At 36.6% G+C, this 20,360-nt stretch overlaps 1 long non-coding RNA gene across 1 annotated transcript; it reads left to right on the top strand.

Annotated features, from left to right (window-relative positions):
- The first annotated feature begins 37 nt into the window (after positions 1-37).
- On the top strand, positions 38-19,757 carry LOC130177413 (uncharacterized). Its single transcript, XR_008829014.1, has 3 exons — positions 38-255; positions 7,478-7,809; positions 19,011-19,757. It is a non-coding gene; the product is annotated as an uncharacterized LOC130177413 (long non-coding RNA).
- Positions 19,758-20,360: the final 603 nt, after the last annotated feature.

Here is a 20,360-nt window from a genome sequence, read left to right on the forward strand (position 1 = left end):
TGTCAATCACAGAGAGAGGGACAGTCCGCACTGCCTTACCTAGCGATAATTAAGTGTTTTGGGACCATGTAGGGCATTTATAAAAGATGGAGCAACTTATTCTCACTGCCACATCGCTCAAAGTGGAAATACTGGCCATTCTTTTGTCAGACTACGCTTAAACATGTGTGGGGGTTCACCATGAAGCTTCTATGTGGGCCATTAAGGGACTTTTGGGCTTTTGTAACAGGTGACGAAGACTGGAGAACAATCAAAGTAAGTTCAACATTTTCTTTTCCATTTTGGCCCCCAATATTTGTAGTTTAATTGGTTTCCACTTTAGAGTTTTCCACTAAACTTTCCACCAGTCCGTGTATTTTTTTTTTTTTTTTTTTCTGGTAAAACTGATACATAACTCTAGGCCTAAATAATAATATTATAATGATAATAATATAAACTGTCTGAGTAAATTTTAATATTTTTATTTTAACTTCTTATTCTTACAAAATAATACTATTGTTAGTTTTCTGTATGTTGTTTGTATACAATGTTTTAAATTCTTTATTGATTGATTTACGTATGGTAGTAGTTTATATTGATATTGTCTAAATAATTTGCTGGTCACATACCTGTTTATCATTCAGAAATATTAATTCCATCACTTACACTGGCAACAACATATTAATATATAAACAGATGCTTGTGCACAATGGGTTAAATAAACATAGCATATATACAAAAACAACAATTTATTTTTAAAATATCATATTCAATATTTGATTGATTTTATAGCTTTTTATATTATTACTTTTCCCCCTTTTTCACAAGTTTCACAATAAATCAGTTTTAGAGCTTGAACTATGTTTCCTGATCCATGGTCCTGAACCAATAAACAGCAGAGCATGAAACTATAGTCTGTGTTTCCCTCAGCTTTCTGACGACTGCAGGCCATTATGGCAAACTATGGGAACTGGTCATGGTTATTGCACTCTGTTCCTGCTGTTAGACAATATAGTCTAATATAAATAAAGTCTGAAAAATATGAGAAGCAGTTACATTATGATAGAATATTATTGTCTTAACAGTTGCTGAGTTTACATCCATTCACTTCCAAACACCCACTGAGTGTTTCAAAAGAATAGCTACTTCAACTTGATGATCAAATGTGTGTATATTTGAGGAGGTGTCATTTCATAATATGAAAATGATCTGAAAGCTAACATTAAAGGGGTAATCAATAAATACTGGCTCCATTGATTCTTCCTTGTGCAGTATGCAATGCTGACATATTTCATATGTAAGACAGCTACGTGATGAGTTTCACAATAATTTAATCAGTTAAGCAGGAGGTACTTCTATTCAAATCTATCCAGATATTCAGTTTATTCAACTTGTATAAGGCAGACATGCACCACATGGAAGACATCATGTGATTTAACTGTTTACAATTAGGTAGACCTGAACAGCAGTTATTTTCCAATAACAGAGCCAAAGAACCAAAGCCTAAGTGAAATGCAACTTCCTCCAGAATTCCAAACTTTCCTTCCTGTGCATGAATCATCATAAAACCATAATCAGTTGATGTGATGTTGGCTCAGAGTCCTTCAAAACTTCAAAACATGTCACAATTAATCTTCCAAAATTATTAAACTTGAGCTTTGTCTGCACTAAGGTGAATTTGGTTGGCACGATGGAGTCTGGCAGTGACATTATTGGCAATCATTTTCCAACAATAAATAAAAATGTTATATGTAAAATAAATATGCATATTAATAATCATAACACATTCATCTTTTATGAGTTTTCTGCTGTTTTAATGGGATTACTCTCTCTCTGCAGCACGTCCAAGTTGACAGTGTTATTTGGCATAAAATGACATCAGAATTTATTGTGCATCTTGCCAGCCATCGCCATATTTTTGAAATTTCCTGAGAGTAGCATAAAACCTATTTCCTGTGCCAGAAGCTGGTAGTAAAATTCCAGTATCTTAATACAAGTTGGGTAAAGAATAAAACACAGACTGGTTTTTATATGGCGCGTTGACTGTCATGGAGACAGATGCCATTGGGATACATTGAAACAGCCGCAGAAATTACAGATATGCCAAAACATTACTCCATTGTTTCAAATATAAAGGGATGAAATAGATGGAAAGATACCCAGAGAGAAAGTATGATAAAAAAAAAAAAAAATCAATATAGGCTATACAGAAATGTCAAATTGCTTTTTGTACAAAGAAAGTGATGAACATGGAAGGACAGACAAAAAAAAAAAAAAAGGGAAAAAAAAGCTGGCTTGCAGATGTGCTCATGAGGATTTACAGTAAGAACAAGTGAACGTGCATGGTGAGGGATGCCTCATGGATGTGAAGCATGGAGTCACTAAAGCTGGCTGAGAAACAAGAATTTAGAATAAATTATTTGTCATCAAACATGTCTTTCTTATTACATGTTGCACCGCTGTGGCCGTGCAGCACTCTCAAGGGTTAAATGAGCCGGGCTGATTTATTTGCCTCCACTGAGTTTGACTGTATTGATTCCAGGTCACTTGACTGGCTGACTTCAGATCATGTTCAGGTGACTACAGCACAGATGGAACAAAACGGCAAGGCACTGAGAAGGCAGCTTTAGCTTATTATAATGACTTCCATACAAGCTCAATATTGACTTGAGCCAGAAGAGAAGTGTAAGATGTTGAAAAAAATGATATTAATACTCCTCTAATGTTGCCCACAGAGATCTTTCTGTCACGCTATGTTATAATGGCTGCATAGTAATAAAATATACATAATGCAAAACAGAGATGTCTGAATGTGGCATAAATCTTCTCATGCTCTTCAGCAACTCTGTGATCCAATGAAAGCAAGCCATGCAGTACTGTACCTATGACGTTCCCTTACACAGCAGAATGAGCACAGCACAGTTTTACAGTAACACTGGCAGCAGTCTACAGTAAACACAAAACATAGCTCATAAAACATGCAGCAAATGACTTGTTAAATTACTTCCTAATAATGCACACAAGGTGCACCAAGGAGAAATTGATTTTAGCTCAGACATGCTTGAAAAACTGCAGCATGCAGCTCAGTAGTATAATCACTGAATTTGTGATGTGAGGGCGTTAGACTGACCAGCTGCATGCTGGGAAGCAAAGCTGCATAACAGCAGTAATGCCGAGCTATTTGTTTGAAATCATTCAACATCTCAGCATCTTTAAAATGGCCATATTGTATCATTTTTCATTTTTTTCAATTTTTCAAATTAATCAGAATTATGTTTTTACTTGGTACGTAAATGTAAATGTGAAACAGAGAAATACTTTCACGTATTAATAGTAAACATTTCTATTGAATTAATTTAACCTCATAAGCATAATTAATTTCTCCTTATATAAACGTATATGTTGTTGTTCACATTATAAATTTTAATGTGAATTCATCACAAAATAGATGCATTTGATTTTGATATAATCAGGCAAATAAACAAATTACTATTTTTACAGTGTAATAACTTTTTTAATATTTACAATAACTTTAGTGATCATAATTAAACAAACTGCTTGTGTGATTTGATAACATTACATATAGCTCATCAAAACTGCAATTCAAAATGCTCAGTGTTATTCATAGAAGCCTTTGTATGGCATTCATTTTATTACTATTATTATTATTGCATTTAAGTTCTAAATATATGATTAATGCAGATTCTAGTTTTTCTCAAATGTATTTCTTTTACAGTTGTCTCAAACAGCCAAAAATCAATCCATATTATTTTAGCAGTGTTTACATTTTTGTGTTTTGACAATGTTTACATGAATCTGACTTATCAGAAATGATTGATTTTTTTTAAAATCAATATTAAATCCATATGAAAAAGGATATCGAATATATGAATATAAACTAAGCATTGATGTTGAATACTAATATCATTATATCAATTTGAAGATTTGTATGAAAGAGAGTGTGATTAGTGATGGATAGGACGCCGTTTCGATCTAGAAACACAGTAAACAGGGATTTATTATTTGAAGCCCATAATACCTAAAACACAGTCAAAGCAAATCCTCAGTGCAGAATTTTGAAAAAGCAATTAAATTGTATCATACTTTGAAAAAAATCATAATATAGCAAAAATCAGTGCAGCACTGTACCACCTGTAAAACAACAACAACAACAAAAAACATAGAGCTCAAATACTTAAATGTTTTGGTCAGAATCAGAGGTGGATTTCCTTTCCAAAGCCGTGTAATGTGTCATTGTATCAACACTGCCACCCAGAGTTTAAAGGATGAACATTCTTAGTTTTCTCACCATTGAAGACGCTGAAAATGTTCCACAAAGATTATTCAGAGCAATACTTTACCTGAATTTAGCTCAAGGTCACCTGTTTTTACTAACACTCAATTACAAGTGCAGCTTTTTTTTAATTTGATGCAGGCAACATTAGTTTGGTGTCTTGCAAATTGAAAAGTGATCATGTAGAGATGAGTTCTTGAAATTAAATTTAAAAAATGGCTGAAAGCTTTGAAAACTAAATTCTTAAAATGTTAGGAAAGCATTTTCCTGAATGATTATGATTAGATTCTAAATAACCTTTGGAATGAAAAGAGTAAGTTTGGATCATAACTTCACATAAAGGAAACAAGAAGTAACTGTGCTGATCGCAGAGTAAGTTCAACATGCAGTTATGTTTACTGGCGAAGTCGCATTTAAATTGATATTAATGATTTAGCTGTGGTGTCAAATGAGACATTAATATTATTACCATTGCTACTAATGCTTATCATTATTATTAATATTATCATTATTATTATTGCATTATTATCTATTGACAGTTATTTATCTGAATGGATTTCAACTTAAATTAAAACAAAAAAACTGACCCATCACTGCGCCCCATTATCTTTAGAGACATGCTATTATTTGTCAAGAGGGATGAAACGAAGTTGAGGAAAGTGAGAATGAGTTCCTGCAGTTCATACGCTATCACTTATCCTCTGGAATATTTAGTCGGAATTTAAACCCATTCAAAACGGCCACTCTGGGCTGGAATCAATTTCACCTTGAGCCTTGAAGGGCTTACGGTGAAGAATTGCACTCGGTCGGCATCAGCAGCTGGATAAAGAGCGAGGAAAATAAAACGACCTGCTATCCATAAAAGTTGGTGTGTGCTCCCTGACCCTGTGCTGAGAAAGAGCTATGGACTCGTCTAATCTAGAGAGACCTTTTGCACATGGATTAACCTCATCTGAGACCACATTTTCACAGGCAGGGAGAGGAGAGCCGGCTGATTGAACTCTGACAAGCAGAGGAACCAAACCTAACTCGGATAATCCAGGTTTTTAAAGAGTTTTATTTATTTATTTGTCTTAACCGATAAGGCAAACCTTGTCCCTCCCTACCTTTTCCTGTTCTAAATTAAACAGCTCTGCCACAGAGGACACAAAGACATTCTGAGTTGTTCTGAAAAGAAAATATTTCTTGAATAGAGCTGGTAAAAAAAATAAAAAAGATGGGCTCACTGCTTATCTTTCATGAATAGTCTACCCCACCCCACTGCACTCCAACCACCCACCACCACCTTCCCAGCGTATTGGTTTACTCCTGCCAAAAATTTAATTCAATCCCACTAAGTTGCTCCAGCTTTAATTAAATAGACCAAAAGCCTTGGCAGGATTTCATTTACTTTCTTGTTAAGTGAACTTAACAGTACTTTCACTAGTATACTGCTGAGACCTGAAAGGAGACGCTCGCACCGAAGCCCTTTCCGTTTCACTTCATTGGAATTAAGTCATAGAATTATCACAAACTTATCAGAGTTTTCCCAAACAAATGAGTCAAGGTGAGGACTGAAATTAGTGTCTTTGTTGGTTTATGGTGAGCCAATGGCTTTCATGATAGTTAAAAAAAAAAGAAAAAAAGAAATGTGTTTGAATAGTGCACGCCTGTCGGAGGGCAGACAACACTTTTTATCATCATAATAAATCTAAGCACTATTGCCATAAAACATAGGCCCAGTAAAAAGTGATTCAGCTGACAGTCATGATGAAATGAATGCCTTGATAAAATGGCAGTCATCAATCATGGCTTTGGTTTTGGATGCTAACATCCCCTCTAAGCTCTCTACTAATTGATATGAACCGTTCACATAAATCAGCAGCCATGTGTCGATGCGGCGTGCTGTTGTCGCTGTGGTTTGTATTTCAGAACCACAGATAAATTTTCCCATAACACATACTGAGCAGTAGTCTACATGTGTTATAATCATTCTCCCACAATGTGGATAGTTTTGTCATGTTATAATAGGAACAGACTAGAATACGGTTTTGAAACGTTCAGATTGATTCCTTTCATAAATGCTCACTCATATCTTCACTGTTGAGAACTTGCATTGCTCTTGGGAACATTCAAAAGTAGTTGCGTTCTGGTTTTAGATAAGAACAGAGTTCAAACACTGTGTGAAACGATACTCAGCAGTTTTGAACTGCAGAAGGAGCTTTAGATTCACACAGATCTAAGAGGCTGGATAAACTGTTTTTTTCTCTTTGTGAGAAAATGTGAACTATTTAATTAGGTCAAGAAAAAAACACCACTATAGCATGATTGTCTAAAGATATTTGTGGAGTTTCTTCAAAGGAAAAAGCTCATTACCAAAATAAAAATAATGAGAACATCTTGATTAACGTATAGCAGCCTTTTTAATCTTCCTGCTGCTCGTATTGTGAGTGGTTTCACGTGTGCATCACAGTGTATACACTACAGTATAGGAGATTTTTATTCTTAGTTTTCCAGCTTTCATTGTGCAAGGAAGAGACCAATCAGCTTATTTTATTTTTATGAATTTTTCTTTTTTCTCACTTTTTTTCCATAAAAGCTTGATGCTGTAGCAACAACAAAAAAAAGGTTCCCTGCTAAAATATATTATCAATAATAGAGCTGAAATAGTAGTAAATTAATTCATTAGTCAACTGACATTAGTTTTTTTGTAGCAACAATTTTGATAACTTGTTTATCATAGTTTAGCATTTTTGGAGAAAATGGCAAAAATTCAAAAATGCTGTGTTTCCAGCGTCTCAAATGTGAAAGTTTCCCTTTTTTTTCTTTGTCATCATTGATAAAACAGAACAAGAGATCTGAAAGCATTTTTCCTTGGGCTCTGAGTATTTATGATAGGACTGCTTTCTATAGACAAAACAATTAATCGATCACTCGAGAAAATAGCCATTAGTCGTAGTCCTGATCCATAAATTATCTTCAGTTAAATATATCTCATCTCATGTTGGTGCCATAGTTTAACAGTGCGAATATATACTTTGGGCGCTATCATCTAAGACATAAAAAGCCAAATTCATCCCTAGTAAATAAAATGTACCAAATACAGAGAATTTTGCATTGATTTTGAATGTTGTAAGTGAATCACTTTCTACGATCAAGGAAACCCAGAATACTGTCCACGGTGCTCATCCTTATCTATTTCCTTCTTCTCCTCTCTCCATCTAGACTGCCGGCCATCACAGAGCAACAGATGGAGGTGCACAACAGGATATTACCACTAAGAGGATTCCTCTTTCTTTGCCTGTCACTCTGGACTTTTTTTTGTGGCGACAGACTCTTTCATCGTGACCCAGCTCGACTGGCTTACTGGAAGTGGTGTAGAGTTTGTCGGTTAAGCCCTCTGAAACCCGCCACTACGCATGTTGACCTGCTTGGCAAACAGAAAATCCCGATCGAGTCTGCTGCGAATAACATTAAAATAAGCAACCAGGTGGGATTAGAAAGTCCTCCTAGTGTCTTGAGTCCCTGAACTCTGACCTTTCGCTCAGAACGCTGAGGTACGTGCCAGCTCTCTGTGTGTGTGGATGGCCCAGTGTCAAGTTTAATCACCTGTAGTACTATAAGAGGCGGCATGTGCTTCCCATCGGCAGGTAGCTGTTAGCATTTTATTTGCAGGGATTAAATGATGATGATATTCTCTAAACACAAATTTACATACAAAGAATTCAGCGAAGTTCAAATCTGTTTGTTCTGTTAGCATCGTTAGCATCGCAACGTATTTAGCATTTTTCTATTTCCTGTGACTGTTTTTCTGGTCGTGGATATGACCAACGCTTCCTTTCAATACACCACTTACTGATATGACAAAGATGTTACAATCAGCTGTTTACAGTCTGAATGACATCACAACAAATGATCGATGATATGAATGTATTTGAGACATAGATAATTTGATTTTCTTGCACCTGAAATCTAATGATTCTGAAAATGTATTTATTGAGGAAGCATCTGAATGTATGAGGTGATGAGCGCTTCAGCAGTTGTATGAGTTATTAATAAAAATGGAAGGTGGTTGTAACAAGCATTAGTGAGTGGTTTGTGCCCATTTTGAGCTGCACTGTGTTGCATAGATCACTTCATTCAATTGAATTTTTTTTTCTTCTTTTTTTATAAAGAGTTTGTGTTTGTCCAACCGTAAAGCTTTTACTGAATGGAGTTTATTTTTTTATGTGTCGAAGATCTTGATGGCAGTCTTTAAAAAGAAATTGTACATGACTTTCATTTTTATACTGAGCTCGTCCTCAGACCTTGGAAATACGAGATTGCGCAGAAAGCAAAAGCTATTCAGGGGAGGCAACTTTTATTGTGCCAACGCATTTCCAGAGAACTGCCTCCTTCCTCGGGCGCACTACAAGCATGCTGACCCCTCTACTCCAAGCAGAGCCTCAAAGAGGAGCTGTTTTTCTCCCGTCACACAAACACAAGTGGAAGTGTTTGTGTGATCACACTGGGCCACGGTGTACAAAAGGATTGTGAGTTTGGTTCATTCATGCTTTGTGTGCAAGGACACTGTTCTCCAGAATGCTTTGGCACAGCATAAGAAATTTCATTGAAAGACCCAAGTTGCCGTCCTTCATGCTTTTTACTGCTGATGCAGTCTTTTAAACAGTGTTTGCTTACTGCAACTGCATTGTGGTGACAGTCTGTTAAGCTTTTCTGTGACTGGGACAGCTTGCAGCTTGGTTTGTTCACCAGTGTAGGTCTTGTGAATGTATTTATTTATTCATTTTATCACTTTTAAATGGCAGAGTGTTTGTTGACTTTACAAATCATACGGTTAGTTTCGAAGTAGTGTGGCATTCAGGTTATCACAGGAGTTACAGTGATTTCCTGTTGAGTTTGTGTATGTTATGAGTAATAGTTTAGACTCTCTGATACCATAACATTAGTATATTACTTATACATCTTTATATCAGTATTTTTCAAGCCATATTACATGAGTGATTTTATACAAGAACCGGCTTTTAAAGGTATAAACTACTGTAAAGGTATTTCACACGTGCACAGTTCGGTAGAGATCTAATAAAAATCCTGCAGTTGTTTAATGACTTCATGGGATCTGGATGTAGATACCTTCACTGTGTGAAAGCATAAAAATGGTTAATTTAACTTGGTTGCTGCTCTGAGGGATATTACCTCTTTATTGTATTTCCTTTGTATTTAACCTCAACCCTGAGAGGAAGGAGGGAGAGGAATTGGAGATCTCCAGGGGGATTCAATTATATTTTCTCTCGTGTTCACTGCAATATAATGACTTTGCAAAAAAAAAGAAGTCTTTCTGCTCTTAGAGTGTTTTTTTTTAAAGATTTTATCTCAATAGACCCAGGAAAATCAGTTAGTTTCAGTTAGGACCCTTTATCTGACCTCTATATTTCTCATCCTGTGACCATCTTACAATTTTATTTTAATGAACTATATGACATCTGAAGAACTTCTTTCCTGCAGTCTGTTTTAGAAGCGCAACGCTCGCACTAAATCATGCAGTTTAACCAAAAGCCACACTTAAAAGCAGATGGTTAAAATTCTGAGAAGCACATTCTCCCTGCATGTTGCATTCAGCCATGAGGTTTCAGTATGAACAGACTTGGTAACTTTCCAAGGCCTGCAGCTTCTGGCTAGAACTTTTTCTTTGCAGGTAAGTGCAAATCTGTCACCAGCGACCAGTCGGTCTGGAGGCTTAAGCGCCTTCAGGTGACGTTCAGCTAACTTGATGATGATGAGGATGACTTACCAAAACAAGTGAAGAATCTGGTTATAAAGTATTAAAAAAACATGAAAAGTTAACGGTAACATACAAATTGAATATATTATATAATACTATAAGAAATGTAACATTTTCCTGATTGAACAAGCCAGTGTATAGAAATGTCCTTTGGCTGAGCTTTCCTGTTTGACTCAGAGGGCAAAGAGTGATGTGTGTTTATGCGTGTATGTCATATTTGTGTGGGTGCGGGGGTGGGGTTAGTTGTCCTGTGCGTTTGCGGCTATGCATAAACACGTATCCGTCAGAGTGCATGCAAGTGTCCAAATGCCAGTGCATGTAAATGTCTGTGTGTGTGTGTGTGTGTGGAGAGGAAACAGAGGGAGCTAAAACTGCACAGAAGAGAGTGGGGAAATAGAGCAGAAGAATACGGGCCTGACATAAAGAAATCCTGGATAATTCTGCCTTAAGATGTGTGAGGGCTGCAAAGAGCAGAGCGGAGCATCCAGAGGTCGTTCCCATGGCAACCTTTGCCCAGGGAGATCGCTGACCCCCCCGCCCTGTAGTACAAGCGGAGCACAGATTGTAGGTCACATATGGCACCAGCGATCCAATCAGGCCTAATCTGGCTTGACTTGTGGGTCATAAATTATACCGGAAAGCTGGTTTACACTGTGGCTTATCTCATCGGTGGGCTCAACTGTATGATAATGGCCGTGTTTATGGTAACATGATGAACTGACCCATTAAATGTATATGTCAACAAATTTATGTTTTGTCTATCGGTGAGGAGCAAAAGTAGCTCCGGAGCAAATGAAATCCTGCAGAGCATGAAGGCACCATCGTGAAGATGTATAGGTTGAAAGGAATCCTGTCTAAATTCAAATTACAAACATTACTCACCTCATTTATTCTAATTCAGTCTCTAATTGTTTCATAATTTCTCCTTAACTGTTAAATCTATTAAGCAATTGAGTAAATATAATAACAAATATGTAATTTCACTTTTGGTATGCGTGAGGGGGAACTTCTCCTGAGACACATTACAGTAAAAAAAAAAAATGTTCAGAAATATTCAATACAATTGAATTTTATTCATAGAGTATCAAATCATAACAGAAATTCATACAAATGTACCTGAATTTTTACACTAATTAATTACCCTAAATCTAGATTCTAGTAGTCAAGTATTCAAGGAACTACTGCAAACTACAAAATTACATTATTATTATTATTATTATTATTATTACTCTAATTATATCATGAAGTATTGTATTTTGTTAACATTGGCTACCTCACTGTTTGGGCTCCTAAAGATCCATCTGTTGCATGTGAATGAAATAATAATATTTATTGCAATAGCAACATTTCTTTGTCTTTTTTTAAAGCCTAGTATATCGAAAAATTAATCTGACGGAATAGAAAAATGTCCATAAAGCATTGCCATTACTCTGAGTAAGGAGATATTCAAAAAATATAAAAAATAAAAATATTCATAGACATAAAACGCACAGTAGTCTCTGTATGGATATTATTAATGCTTGGGGTCAGTTTGACCTCATACAGATTTTAAACTTCATTTGCACAAACTTTTATAAAACTGAATAATGAAAGAACAAAACACAAAGAAATCTGAATTATTTGGGATTTGGAAGGGTAATGCTGAGTACTGCAAAAAGTACTATTAACACCAAACAGATATAGCGCACTATGAAAATTCATTGTATTTAACTCACAGCAAACAGAAGTAATAGGTACATTTCTGACTTTTCGTCAGTTCAAACTCATGTTTATGAGAGATTCTCATAAAATAAGGAAAAGTCATGAAGTATCAAGTTAAAACAATTTGAAGTATGTTTTGTGAGCTGTTAAAGACGCCCCTGGGTCTGCTGGAGCCCAAACACAACACTAAGAGTGAAGGATGCCCAAACATACCACATGTAGACTATTAAGGCTCTGTGTTTTATCTGGCCATTTAGTGAAAGATAACTTTGATAGTTCAAAATGTACCTTTGTTCATGCTGAACATCTCTGTACAGAGATGTAACTTGATAAATTTAACCTCACACAGAGTCATCAGTGCGAGAAACTCTGGGAAGCACTCTATCCAGGATGTGAGCCACAGAAGCCTGCGGCCATGCAGCAAAAACACAGATATGATTTGAATGATTTATACGCTATGTTTCTGGAGTATTGGGATAGTGCAGATAGCCAACCTCAGAGGGGTCTTATAGTTTTATGTGCCTTTGGTAAAGGGTTTCCAGATACACTCTCCTACAGCAATGCTGGAGCTTAATGCAAACTCCCATTTTCTGTGGTTCAGAGAGCTGTTAAATCGTATTGTAGGTCAAGTCAGCTTCATGGTCTGGATCATCTAAATTCTTAACACTCACTTATGCATTAATAAAATTTGATTTGTATATGGGAAGACATCGATTTTCTGCAGGCATAGCGGCAGAAGATTTTCTTCACTTACTTGTGGTTCCTCACAAACACTCATGATTCAGCTCAGTGTGCCCTGAAGACTGCAGCACACTGATAAAAACACTGAATCTAATCTGGATGTAATGAACACAATGCTGAAGGAAATGGAAGTCTCTGGAAAAGCTTCTCTGTGGAATATGAATATTTCATCTGTGTGAATTTAAAATAACACAGTATTTTGTGGAAGACAGGAATTACTGTGGTATCTGACATTTGAATACATATTTTCTCTCCAAATTGTAGATGATAAAAAGCAAAACATTTTTTCCAGGTGTTTGTCAGGTGGTGTGGCTAAACAAGGAAACACTATGTGCACAAGTTCAGCCTCAAACTGATAGAAAACAGCTCCTGATCTCTGACTGCCTCTCATTGCTCCATCACTGCCCAGTGGTTGGCGATTTCATGAGTGAGCTGGTAATAATCACGGGTGACTGGATTCTCACCTTTTTTCTTTTTTTTTTTTTTTTGCTGAGATCTATAAGAGATGGCACAGCTACACTTGTGAGGCCTTTTGTGACCATATGGGAATGCTTGAGGTCTGAAGTCAGAGGAATCTTTTACATCTGTTTTTCATTGCTTTATGTGCCTCTTATATGCTTCCAAGTTGAGGAAATAACAGATTATTTGAAACAGAATTGCTGCAATTATTTAAAAAAAAATAAAAATGCAAATGTGACTCATTTTTGCAATACAGATTCAGTTTGCACATTGGTGATTGTTGATGTTTGTTGGATGATCGCCAATAAACATCCAAATATTGGAAGAGAGTAAGCATTTAAATGGCAAGACTATATCCGTAAATATAATTTCACACATGTTGAAAATATTCAAGAAAAGTAGGTGCAGGTGTTAATAAAATTATCCAGTGTCTGCAGTTTGGAAAAGAAACATTACTTCACTTGCATATTTTTTGTTCATTCCTGGAGGCAAAATATTCCATAAGCTGTAGAAAAAACATTGTAATAAAATTTACATTACTTAATTAATACAGATTTGGTATATTTTGAGAGTAATTCTACACGCTGAGTGGATTATTAGTGTATGCAGCTCCTGTGGGAATTAAACCCATCATGTTCAGTGTTGATGCCTGAACCCAAAGAGCTACACATAATGCATGAGAGCTATACACTGAAGTAACTTTAATGCAACTATCTTCACCAGTCTTGACATCTGCCCACACAAGAATAACTCAGCCGTTAAAAAAGGGAAAGGCACTGAACTATCTCTCCGTCTTTTCCCTGAAAGTCTCCTAACATTCTTGGCTTACATGAAACTGATTTAAATGTATTTGAATGAATGACCACTCACTATACACCGAATTAGCTTTAGAAATGACTACACAGGCATTTTAAAAGTTGTCAGTCTTCGGGAATTAATAACAAGCCGAATCCAAGCATAAACTCAATTATAATGATTTTTCTTAATTATACAGTGTTTCAAAAACTGGGTATTTTATCTGCAATGAAGATATTTTTTGTCAATGAGCTTTTGAAATATATTATATAACATTTATGAGCACGGTATGTTATTTCAAAAAATATGTTGAACATATTCAGTACTTTTTAAATTGTAACTATCAGATTCTGGCTTGTATAACACTGATGGTGGTATAATGTGGTGTATAATGATTGGCACAATGTGTAAATTCAACTTAATTAATTGTATAGTTTCGGAATTAATTCTATTTTGAATGGAAGTTGAATTGAAGTCAAAACAGAACAGTTAAAAAAATTTAAAAAAAGCACACACAATTATGTGCTATACCCAGGAGCCATCAGGTTCAGTCTTAACACGTCAGTCTAGACAGTTTCTAACTCTCGTGTTGCCCTTCTGAACTCTGTGGCTGTATCTTTAAAATGTCTTCAAGGTTCACTGAGCTTGATGGAACTTTCTGGTACAGTCAAGTGCACACAGCATGAGTGATCAGGCCTCTTCTTGTTACTGAATCATGCAATGTTCAACCTCTCAGACTGCTTGTTTTAGGAGAGAAGTCTTCCCTGCTTGAACGCAAGGAAGAAAGGTAATGACGGGAAGGAGGAGGAAAAAGGTGACAAGAGCAGAACTCTGACGCTAATGCAATCTGAAATGGCCTGTAATGCCCCATTTCTAAATTGGAAAAATTGACCTTCCTCAGAGAGGTGACACAAGCCTCTACTCTGAGACGTTTCAGGGGCTAAGTGGAGGTTTTGGAGCAAGCTGCAGCAGAGCCTGGAGGCCAAGCAAATATTTTATGAGTAATTTAATATCTGGAACATGAGAGCGCGCTCCACTCGGGATGCTGGCCCGGATATGGACAGTGATCTGGGAGGAAGGAGGGAGAGAAAGGCGAAAGGGCAGACCGATGAGTAGTCAATGCTGTACATCAACTTTCCTCCAAGGCTGCTCAAGGGAAGAAGCACTAGCACCACCTTCAATAACTCTGTCAGTCGCTGCTAACACTTCTGCAAACCCCCTGTTGAAAGGGGAATTCTATTAGTTTATTAGTTTATATGTGAAAATAATAAATACTTGCCAAATGTTGGTGTCAAAATTATCAACACTTCACAAGCTAAAAGAAAACTAAATTAGTTTTCATTCTGCACCACTACTTTTCTTGTTAATATTCGGTGTTGCTTTCATTTGTTTTGACATTTTAAAGCATTTAAAATTATTAGAACAATTTCTACCACCACCAAAAATTTTTTTTTTACTGTCACAGCTACAAAGAAAAAAAGCACCAAAACCCTGAAAACATGCCAACTTTTCAACATGACAAAGTAAAATTGTGACCTGGATCAATCTCGCGTTGCCTTCCCCTCATGGATGGATTGCTGTATGTGCTGGGTGAGCAACTTTCGCTGCAATGAATGGGCAACAGATTTTATGAACTGGATCCGGTATCCAGTTCATAAAACATCATGCATTCATGTTTACACAAGGCAGCAGTGCTAGGTAGCTCGTGGCACAGCAGAACAGAGAGAGCATTTAACATTTGACAGATCTTTCTGAGCTTCTTTTAGATGCTGCTTCACTGAAAACTGTGGCAAACAAAAGTTTAGAGGACATATGTCAGACAGAGAGCGCCAGAGGCTGCGATGCTGGGAATATATAGATCCTGTTCATAGCAGTCATTTTGATTTGAGACAGGAGGAAAAACATGTGTATTTACATTAATGATGAAGGCTCTGATCCATTGCTGGAACTGGCCCATGTAAATGGAATGCAGTTGTTATCAGTGTTATTAATTACACCAGGATGTATTTGTACAGGGTGAAGAAGCTCTATTTAACATGGAAGTAGTTTTTAATACATTCTGACATATTTAAAACTTTTGTGTGTTATTTCTTGAATAGAAGCATAAACTGCTACATAAGCTAGCACATAATGTGTGTCATGTCATTTTGTGTGTGTCTAATAAACAGTAGTATCATTTAGCTGTAGCACTGGTTGCACAACTTTAGCCTAATGTTAGCATAACCACGTCAGTCCTAGAAAGGTGTTTTCAGTCACAGATATGCGAAGAATGTTGAAAATACAAACTCAAAAGATGGAAGACAAGCAGCAAATAATTATGTTTTATCTAGTGGTGAACTACCACGAAAAAAAGCACCAGCTGTGTCTCATCTAAGCACAAACCGTCAGATTTTCACATTAATTCTTAAATGTCCTTTTTGTTTATTATACCTACAGGCTGTTCCAAGGCCCAGTGGGCAATATTTTTAAGTAATAATACAACAATAAATGCTAGACTTAACATTTCCCCTTGTGCTTTAAGACTTTGCAAATCTTTACTACACTGTCTACAGTATATGGATGTCAGAGTAAATTATTTGCGGGTAGTGGAAGTTAAAATAGTTTTCTGCCCTCCAACCACTAACACGCAGGTTTCAAAGCATTAAATTTGCAAAAGCTTCTTCAATGCCTAAACATCATTTTTCTGAATCTTTAAACATTTAAACTAAGGCCTGTCACATACTTTAGTTTAGTTTGCCTTATAAAAATGTTAATAATGTTGATGACATGAGGGCAGGAGTAGAGTGTCAGGGCCGGCTTTGTTGGGTCTAACACGGTGTCTCTTTTTGAAGAGAAACACATCGATGGGAGGATAAGGTAAGTTTAGGAGGTTCACACGCCGATTACAGTCAAATGGGATAAAAACCTGGGGCATCGTCTGTTTCTGCTGGCACACACAGTCTAACTCATGTATTATTGAAAGTAACAGAGCTCCCAGGACACAGTGAGGGAACATGTTGATGCCTTGTTGAGAATAGAGATGTGTGTAACCAAACAGGCTGTGTGTAACACAGTATGAAGCTGTGATATAGGTTAGAGAGTCTGGACTATAGATTTGATAATAACGCCACTTTGAGCTACAAAAGTTGAGCTCTTGGCTCAATAGTTTTGATATTTTCTCTATTGACCATAAACTGTATATGTATTTCAAAATCATTTTTAACATTTCTTTGAAACATAACATACATAGAGAGTAGTGTGTGCTGTTTGGTACTTTGTGGTACAGTTCTCCAGTACAGAGCATTTACTCTTTTTTGATACTTTACATATTTATCTAAAGTACATTCATTGTATATAAAATATATAAATAAAATATTTCCTCAGTCATTTTTCCAATACAATACAGTACCACTATCGATGCCGTTGAATTAGCTCATAATGTAATGTGCTTATAATGACTGTGTAAATCGGAGGAGTGTGCTGATGTCCCAATGATAGTTTAGCCGTAGGCATGGCAGACCGGCCAAGCTTTGCAAATCTCCACGTCACAGGGGCTCCAATAAGAAGAATACACACTACAGTATCTCCAGAATGTGGAAGTTGCTGTTTCTGTTTAGTCTTTATAAAACCCAATAAACAAGAGCAAAAGTTTGGGGAATAATCTAAATACCCACAGTGTGTATCTGCTCTAACGTAAGCTGCAAACATCGTCATGCGTGGCGACCTATCTTACTGTCTGCACGAGCAACTTGACATTATTTCCAAAGGCGGGTTCTGCTGCAGGTTTACTGTCATTTCCACACATATGCTTGACAAATATACAGGAACATAAAACAGACATAAAAAACACCACACAGTCTTAAGTTAGCAGCAACAACCAGATGTAAAAAAAAAATATCCATCGTATTTTTTCTTCTCGTTGCTGACTTCACGTGCTGGTGGAATTTTGGCAAAAAAAGTCTTTAAATTTGTATGATTGAAGTCACCAGCATTGATGAAAAATGAATCGGGGTGTTCTGTTTGTTGATCACTGATGCTGCTGCACAGCTCTTGCAGGTTAGACTGCTACAATATCAGCAGTGGTGAACTCCGTCATGTTGCTTCAGGAGTGTAAAACCCACCAACATAACCACAGAATTCACCTTAGACCGAAACACGAAGTCGACCACCATGAGTCCCACATTTCAGCGAAAACAAAGATGCAGTGGTCCTTCATTTCACGCTGGCTGCCAAACTCCAGAGGATGAGTTTCATTGCACATGTGAAACGACGAAAGCACTGAAATATTTGATCCATGAGAGGCAGCTGCATCTGCACACGCCGGTCAACGGATTGGCCATGTTTGAAAAATACCTGCTCAGAGTTTAGAGTTTTGGAGTAGTGGCTATGTTCTACTCTAAATTCACACGCCACTAACTCCAGCCAAACCTTTGTTCATAAAATGATGCATTTGTCAAACTCAACCGTTACTAATCCTTAAATCCTTTTCCTTTATAAAAGTGTTTGAGAAAACGAACATTAAAACATAATTACACCTTTATTTTTAATAACAGTCCTTTAACACTAGGACTCTCTCTACCTTACATGTTGTATGCAGCAATTATTTCAGGTCCTTTTACAGCCATCTTGTTTTAAAACGAGTCAGCTGGAAACATTTAAAAGTCAACTGCCACAGTGTTCAACCAACTTTTAGCGTTAGCATTAGTAAGGAGATGAGGCTTAGCTAACACACAGTTGAATAAAGCTGTATTTTTTTTTTTTTTTTTTTTGCCTTTGTGGATTGCTGTAGATCACAGGTAGAAATTAAATGAGCTCTATAGCTAGTATTACATTTATAGGAAAGTTGTTTTTAGGTAATTGCTTAAAAGACTACTAATTGTGCTCCTGTACATGGTTGACTTAAGTGTGTTTTAGTTTTGGTTATAACCTTATTATCAATTATGTCTTTGTTGAAAACTGAAATGTTCAGCCTTTTTTTGCATATAATAAAACAATATAAATAAATCTAGTCTAATAGAATAGAATAAAAAATAATCCTATAATCATGTTTCAAAAAAAAGGAAGCCTAAATAAGATATAAATTACATTACACTTTTGTTGAGCCCTATTTGCTACAGTGACAATGGTGTTAAGACTACAGCTCACTCTCTGATATCCCTGTTTAACTGTGAACAATGACACAGACTCTCTTGAACAAGCCCCTTTGTCACTATGTGATTTTCGAGATTAGAGCTCTTCTGTCTTCACTAAGTGGCACCTCAGTCGGCGACTCTCCACCAATGATGTCTTTTTCTTCCTCAGGAGGATGCCGTGAAGCTGCTGACATTAAAATCGATCCCTGTCAACACGCTGCCATTCTTGATACCACAAGGGACATTGACAACTGTGGCTGGTGTGAAGACCTAGAGACAAGGACACACATCTCTGGTGAGATGGAGAAGACGGGTGGTGAGGAGAGTGTGAGAGAATTTGTAGGTCTTCATGCATTTACCAGTCACTTTTCAGTCTCGGCTGCTTCCTGGTGAGACTTCAGGGACACAGAGGGTTTATGGGTTCACATTTAAGAATATATTAATAATTTGATTAAAAGGTGCATAATGAAAGACGGATCTTATATTCATTATTTATTCATCTTACATATATATTATATATTCATCATTCAGAGAAAAACTCCTTTAACTCTTCTATTGAACTTAAATATGTCATTTTGCGAATACAGAAATATATAGTTTTATAACTGAAATTCTGTTTTGGCTTTGTATAGTACTGATGTATTATCAGAATATTTCTTGTTTACTTTTTTCCTGTCTTGTCTTGTTATTCAACATGTAGCATTGTCTTGTAATCGTATGGGTTAAATGTTTCTCTTCACACAGATAAAAACTAACCAACTACAGTATATTTCTTTATTATATAATGTAGAAAGAGGGTTGAGATGCAGAATTACAATTAATTTACTGTGGGGTTTCTCAGTGCCTTGTTTTCAAAATGAGATATCATATCAAAATTATATTTGCATAAGTAATGAATTAAAATGCTTTGAAACTGTGTTTGTTTGATCGTAAGCTTCCACAATTTGGTTTTGCTTATTTGCCACTCAAAATGGTTAAATGTGTGTGTGTGTGTGTGTGTGTGTGTGTGTGTGTGTGTGTGTGTGTGTGTGTGTGTGTGTGTGTGTGTGTGTGTGTGTGTGAATGTGTGTGTGTGTGTGTGTGTGTGTGTGTGTGTGTGTGTGTGTGTGTGTGTGTGTTGACAGCCAGGACTGGATGGTACGGTGCTTGTGCTTCCGCAGCTTCGAGCCCCACCATAAGCCATGCTCTGGCTGGATCAGCAGTGTCACACAGGGGTCATGAAGAGTTTGTTTTCTGTGAACTCTCCAATGTTAGCTGAAGCATGGACACATCAATGCTCGCGGCCCTCGAGGCACTGCTGCCCGCTAAATCTGTGTCAAACTACATGAACCCAATACATCTCCTCTGCAGAGCAAAATCACGAGAGACATCAGTTGTTTGTGGGTAGAGTCTGATCAATGAGCCACTCTCAGTTATTAAGAAGTGTAAATGACAATCGACGGAGTCCAGTAAATGTCAAACCGCAGGGTGGAATTGGGATGGGATGGGCAAAAAGATGTACATTGAATGACCTCTTTAA

The sequence above is a fragment of the Seriola aureovittata genome, chromosome 2, assembly GCF_021018895.1.
Source record: "Seriola aureovittata isolate HTS-2021-v1 ecotype China chromosome 2, ASM2101889v1, whole genome shotgun sequence".
Classification (NCBI taxonomy): Eukaryota; Metazoa; Chordata; class Actinopteri; order Carangiformes; family Carangidae; genus Seriola; species Seriola aureovittata.